This window comes from Salvia hispanica, chromosome 2 (genome assembly GCF_029641045.1).
Source record: "Salvia hispanica isolate PSC_SH4W2 chromosome 2, Shi_PSC_v1, whole genome shotgun sequence".
Lineage (NCBI taxonomy): Eukaryota > Viridiplantae > Streptophyta > Magnoliopsida > Lamiales > Lamiaceae > Salvia > Salvia hispanica.
The window spans coordinates 2,337,764-2,344,029 of NC_142693.1; the positions used below are offsets into that span (position 1 = coordinate 2,337,764).

General features: G+C 39.1%; 1 pseudogene; it reads right to left on the reverse strand.

Moving 5' to 3' along the window:
- Positions 1 to 2,154, reverse strand: LOC125200988 (peptide-N4-(N-acetyl-beta-glucosaminyl)asparagine amidase A pseudogene; annotated as a pseudogene).
- Between the last annotated feature and the right edge of the window lie 4,112 nt (positions 2,155 to 6,266).

The following is a 6,266-nucleotide window of genomic DNA, read 5'->3' on the forward strand; positions in this document are numbered from 1 at the left end:
TTAACTCAAAACAGTATCTCATTAATCCATAATCAAAAGAGTAATCACATAAAATCTCATATCATAAAATTTATTCAATCATAATCATACACTAACCCAAACCCTAATCGAAAAAACAAATGCAAAAATAAACTCAAAAACACAGAGAAATCACAAAAATTCTAAGCAGATGATCCAGAAACAACTCCGGCGGAGCAGAGGAAATTCTCGTTGTCTGTGACGACGGCGCCTTCGTCGGCGGAAACCTTCCGAGAGTAGCATCCGAGGCTATCCTGCACCGTGTAAGTCTGCGACGTCGCTCCGGCGCCGGAGATCACGTCCTCGCCGTGGACGAACATCCAGCCGCTGCACTCCTGCTTGTTCTTCAATTTGCTCTGGAAGCGGTCGATCTTCTTCTCCTCCTGGTACGACACCTCCAGCTCCGTCGACACGAGGTAGTTATCCGGTCCAGATCCGGCGACCGACGTCGTTTTCAGCTCCAGCGGGTACTTCGATTCCACGCTGAAGCTCGCCACCGTGCCGGAGGACGGGATCGAGATCTGGATCTGCTTATTCACGGTCACCTCGTGCTCGACCTTCACGATCGTTCCGTTGCTCTTGTAGCTGATCTCGTTGTCGAATTCGAGCTTCGTTGTGACGCTTGTGGTTAGGTTTCCGGCGCTGGAGTACACCCAGCCGGAGAATTCTGTTTTTCTCTCTCCTTCGGTCTCGAATTTGCCGTTGAGCTGCGCGAAGCTGGATTCGCGCTCGACGCAATTGTTAGGGTTTTTGTACTTGATCGGACCGGCTTGGACCTTCACCGGACCGTCGTCGAGCCAGAGGTGCAGATTCGCGTCGACGAGCCAGAAGGAGATGGCGTCGGCGACGCCGAATCCGAAGTAGTGCTTTTTGTCGTCGAGGAGAATGCCGAGGAAAGGAGTGAGCTCGATTTCGTAGGAAGGTAGGTTGAAGGCGCCGATTGCGACGATTGGATCCCAAAACAGGGGGTTTATGCCGCCGGCGTAGATCACAGGGAAGGGGAGGACCGATCCGACGACGTTTTCGTCGAGCGTGACGAGGACTTCTCGATAGACGCCGTGGCCGCGCGTGGTGTTCAGTCCGTTGCTCTCGATGTAGAAATCCGGGGGGTTCGTGTACCAGAATTCGTCGTCGCCGTGGGCGGAGACGAAGACCTCGATCACCGCTCTGTAGGTGTTGTTGGGGATCTGGATCCCCTGGTAAACGGCGTCGTTTCCGGTCTGGATTTTGAACCAGTAACCTTCATCTCCGGCTGCGGAGACCGGGATGATCAGATCGGCGGGGATTTGGTCTAGCTCGAGTGAGGCATTGATCGCGGCTGATTGACGGCGTTGATTGCGTTTTATGATTTTTCTCGGGATCGAATTGAGCGAGCGGCGCGTGCGGATTGAGGAATTTCGGACGTTGTAGAAGAGGAAGGTGATGTTGACGTAGAATGCGCCGGTGAGGGATTCGTCGACGGTGTTTTCCAGCATGACGAAGAGGGGGAGGGTTTTGCGGCGGAGGAGGGCGGAGAAGCGGGTGACGTCCTTGGTGAAGGACCAGGAGACGCCGTCGGGGGTGGATTCGGGGGTGCTGGTGCGGAGGAGCTCGGCGCCGGCGAGCCAGACGGCGGCGATGCGGTCGGATTGGGTGCCGTTGGCGGAGGCGGAGAAGCGGAGGACGGCGTTGGACCAGGTGCAGTTGAGGGGGGCGGAGTAGTTGGCGGCGGCCGGGGGGAGGCCGGAGGTGTGGGCGAAGGTGTGGTTGAAGAGGGGGAGGGAGCAGGCCGGGGTGAGGGCGTCGAAGGGGAGGGGGCGGGTGACTTCGATTTGCGTTTGCGGCGGGCTGGTGGAGCGGCGGGCCGAGGGGAGGGGGTAGCGCTGGAACGGCGCCGGGGAGGCGGCGGAGATGGGGAGGAGGATGAGGAGGAGGAGAGATGGATGCATTTTTGTCTTCATTTTTCTGTTGTTGGGAAATTGAAGAGGTTTATGACTTCATATAATAATTCTAGTATAGTTAAGAGTATTTTTTTTCTTCTTCTTTTGACTGTGGGAGATATTTAAATGAATTTGTATAAGGGATTTGAATTTTGTTAGGGAAATAAGGGCATTAGCAACGCACCAAAAATGAAGAGCTCGTTGTGATTTTTTGGGGAAGATGTGGAGTGGACGAGGATGAGCAGCTCGTTGTGAAGGGAAAAGTCGCATATTACTTGGTTGTGTATATTGTGTTTTGTCTGTATTTCTTTTGGAATTATTGGTACAATTATTTTATGTAGTGAATTTAATTCACATGTAAAAGTGCAATGATCCAAAAATAGTGTTGGAATGAAGAATATAATCAAATAATGTGCGATTTTTATGATAAATACTATACGTTTCGGTGATATTCTGTATAAGTTAGATAAGATAATACTGCGATATAATATAAACAGGTATATAGAATTTATTTTAGATTAGATTAGTCAAATGAATTGGGAATGCATTGTTAAGAATCAAGTTTGTAAGGAATAAATATTTAGTCATTAGCAATAGTTAGAATAGAAATGTTATAATGATCGATTTTTACTTAGTTAATTCCAAACTTAAGAGCATCCGCAATGGAGGATGTTCTGGCGGATGTCGGCGAGGAGTCGGGAAGTCCGCGCGGAACATCCGCCATTAGGCGTGGGTGGGGCGGATGCGGATGTTAGTTGCGGACACCGCACATTCGCGGCTTTCCCACGACGTCCGTCGGGACATCCTTCTTGACATCCGCCGTTGCGGTGCCACGACAGACGTTCCGCGCGGGCGTCCCGATTTTTTTTTTTTTTTGAAACTCTATATATACGGCTCGTTGAATTTTATCCGTTTTCGTGTCGAAATTTTTATTCCGTAATAAATTGTATATTTGTGAATTTGTTAATTATTATTATTGTGGAAGTCCGTCGGGATGTCCACCACTACGCAGTGGGATGTCTTTATGACGTGACACTGCTGTAGGAGGTCTTTATGACGTGGCAGGAGGTGGTTTTGAAAAATCCGTCGAAAAGAGCAGTGAGACATCCGCACCATTGGAGATGCTCTTACTGCTATTATAGACTGTTGGGTAAATGTAAACGAAAATCACCACTTGTCATTGTTCCATGGTCTATATGCAGATTAAAATAATAATAAAATTGATATTGCCCTTTTGGATAAAGTGATTCATTAAATAATTAGTTGGATCTGAATCTTGTTGGCCATTAAAAAATTGCAACTTTACTGTCTGTGTCTTTAATAGAGAAAGATATTTCATAATGATTTTTTTTCATATCCACAGTGATTTACAAAATCCAACATGGAGTATATTGATTAGCTGGATGTGAAGATCATCATCATCATTTTGTACATGTATTAACGTACACGTGATTTAATTGGTGCGATAATTATTCAAAAGTAATTGATATTTTATTTATTATCAATTGTAGATTATTGAGCTAAAAGTGTTTGATAAACCTTCTTTTGAAATGACCTTTTTCATTTCAAAGTAGACAACGGTAGAATCAATTTCTGATTTCTATGCCACGTAACAATAGAGAAATAGTGACATCCAAAATCTTGGTATTGATGAAACTAGAGAAATCTCAAATATCTTTACATTATTAATGAAGGTTATGGAGAAAATCTTGACACTAATGCGTAGTAGTACTCTATCTGTTACAATTGAAGGAAACAAATCATATGAGTTAGAATGGAAATCAGAATGAATATAATAAAACAAACTAAATGTAACATGAGTCGATGAAAATTCATTTATGCAAAGACACATTGTGTTTACGTAACAACCTCCTCGTAGCATGTAGAAGTTCCTTAAACGTACTAAACAATTTTCGTAAAGATACAAAACGACGAAAGCGAATGTTTTGAGAAGTATCCAGAGGAGGAGACTCTGAAGGCATCACAGTCAAGTAACGTTAAAGATTGTTACAATCAATCGAAAGGCCAAGAGTGGTATCATTAAATTTCAACAAGAATATTGCAAAATTCAAAATAATGTTAAAGTTCTATAAAATTTAATGATTGATTTACATTAAAACAGATAATTAGTTTCCTAGATGTAAACAACTGTAAACAAACTTATTGACTTTTTCAATACTGGAGTGTGAAAACAATTTATGAGATCTACTAAAACCTCATTTTTCAAACCCAAAACTTTTGCATTATGTAAGAACATAGACCATTGTTTTAATGCATAGCTATCAAAACTATTTAATTTCATGTCCCAGTATCATCGATAGGATAAATTTTTCGATAAAGACTATGATAAAGTCAGGCATGGACATTATGACTAGTCATAAAATGACATTTTAATGAATTTCAGTAGAGAATAATATACTAATCAGCTTAGTTATGTACTCATACATCTTTGTATTATTATTGTTTTGCCTATTTAAAGAGAGTTGTGATACTTTGATCAACTGAATTATATAAGTCATAAGTAAAATATGTTTAGGTGAATAAATATTTTACTAAACTACTGATAAATGATTCGACTTATCTGAACCAAAATTATTGCAAATAAGTAAATCATATCATAGCCAACCCAAGTAGGCAGTAGCATCACTCTAACACTAACATTTTTATTTTGATGGAGCAAAATGTGACAATAGTTTTGGAATGGATGTTTCTCCGAATTTTCATCTCACATATGAATATGAGGTGATAACCTATACTAACCATCATGTGCCAAAATATTCTCCAAAATTGAAAGGACAATATATTATATTGGTCCCCAATGTATGTGACTCGGCTTATCGATTTCTTTTCCTATAGTGATATATGTGAATTATTTATTTTCTAAAAGCCATTACAAATTATGTATATACATATAATGTGATTGTGTGTGTGTGACACATAGTGATAACACAAGATGCATTGCTTTCAACTAAGGGATACACTACACAAACTCTGGTGCACATATATAAGGGAAGTCTTACGTCAAATTGTAACAGAGTCACGGTTTGCCATACAGTCAGAGTTTCATACGATTTCGATATTATCAAATTCAAAACATCAAAACATTACAAATATACTATCAGATACGCACCTATTTAAGAATTTGGTCAACCTCACATATTTGAATCTGCATTATATTATACTCCCTCAGTCAATTATCGATGGTGTTAATAGTAGACATTAGACAACACAAATTGCAATATAAAATTGATAAAGTGGGAGAAAGAAAAAAAAATAATTAAAATATCTTCAGTTGAAAATTACTTACCTTACTAAAAATAAGAGAATTTCAAAAAAATATAGAAAATTGTACCATCCAAAATGAAAAACATGCCTATTGACTTAGGGAGGCATGGAGTACAATTGAACCTTTTTTTGTGGTTACAACAAGCAACAATCTCACCATTTAATTTAGTTTATTTTAGAATTAAAAATTGATTTCAATAATTCATTTGTGTGGGGCATTCAAATTTTTTGGAGATTGATAACCAATCTAAAAGTTGCAACTTTTATAATTGTATTTCTTTTAGAAAATGTTATTTTTTCTGATTTTTGGTCCCAATGTCATTATGCCATATGGTGGAATTATTGTCGACTATAGATTCTTGATCTGTCAAAAATCTTACATTCAGAACTGTGTTTGTTTTTTATATTGTTTGGAATCTTAGTAATATGAAGGGTGTAACTGTAATTTAACTTTTAGTACTAATCAAATACTTTAAAAAATGATGAATGTCTTGTTTTTAAAAAAATGATGAATGTCTTGTTTTCATGTGTAACAATATCTTAGTCTGTTAGAATAATAATATTAGTCAAAAGTTTGTCAGCAATCAGCATGCTAAAATTGATGGTATAGTTAATATATGTACTATCATTATTTTAGTGAAATATATATTATAAAAAATATCAAGAACCCAATTTAGAATATTCAGTTTTTGGATAATAGTACTAACAAACTTTGGGCTTTCTGTACTATCATATAAAATTATAGTAGGAGTATATAATAAGTTTTCATTATATCTTTTAGTCTGAATTATTATTTAAAAATTGAATTTTCAAAAAAAATTATCTTCAAATTCTGGGCTGTGACGCAAATAAAAAAATCTGCCGTGAAAGGTCAAAAACCATAAAATTTAGATTTGTCCACAATTTTCAGTCGTCTACATGTTATATATTGTTGATGTTTTTCAATCAAGCGTCATAATTTTCTATTCATATATGAATAGATGACATCATTAAAGTCACCAACGATGACGTCCACCTATGATTTTCAATTCGTATTCATTCACA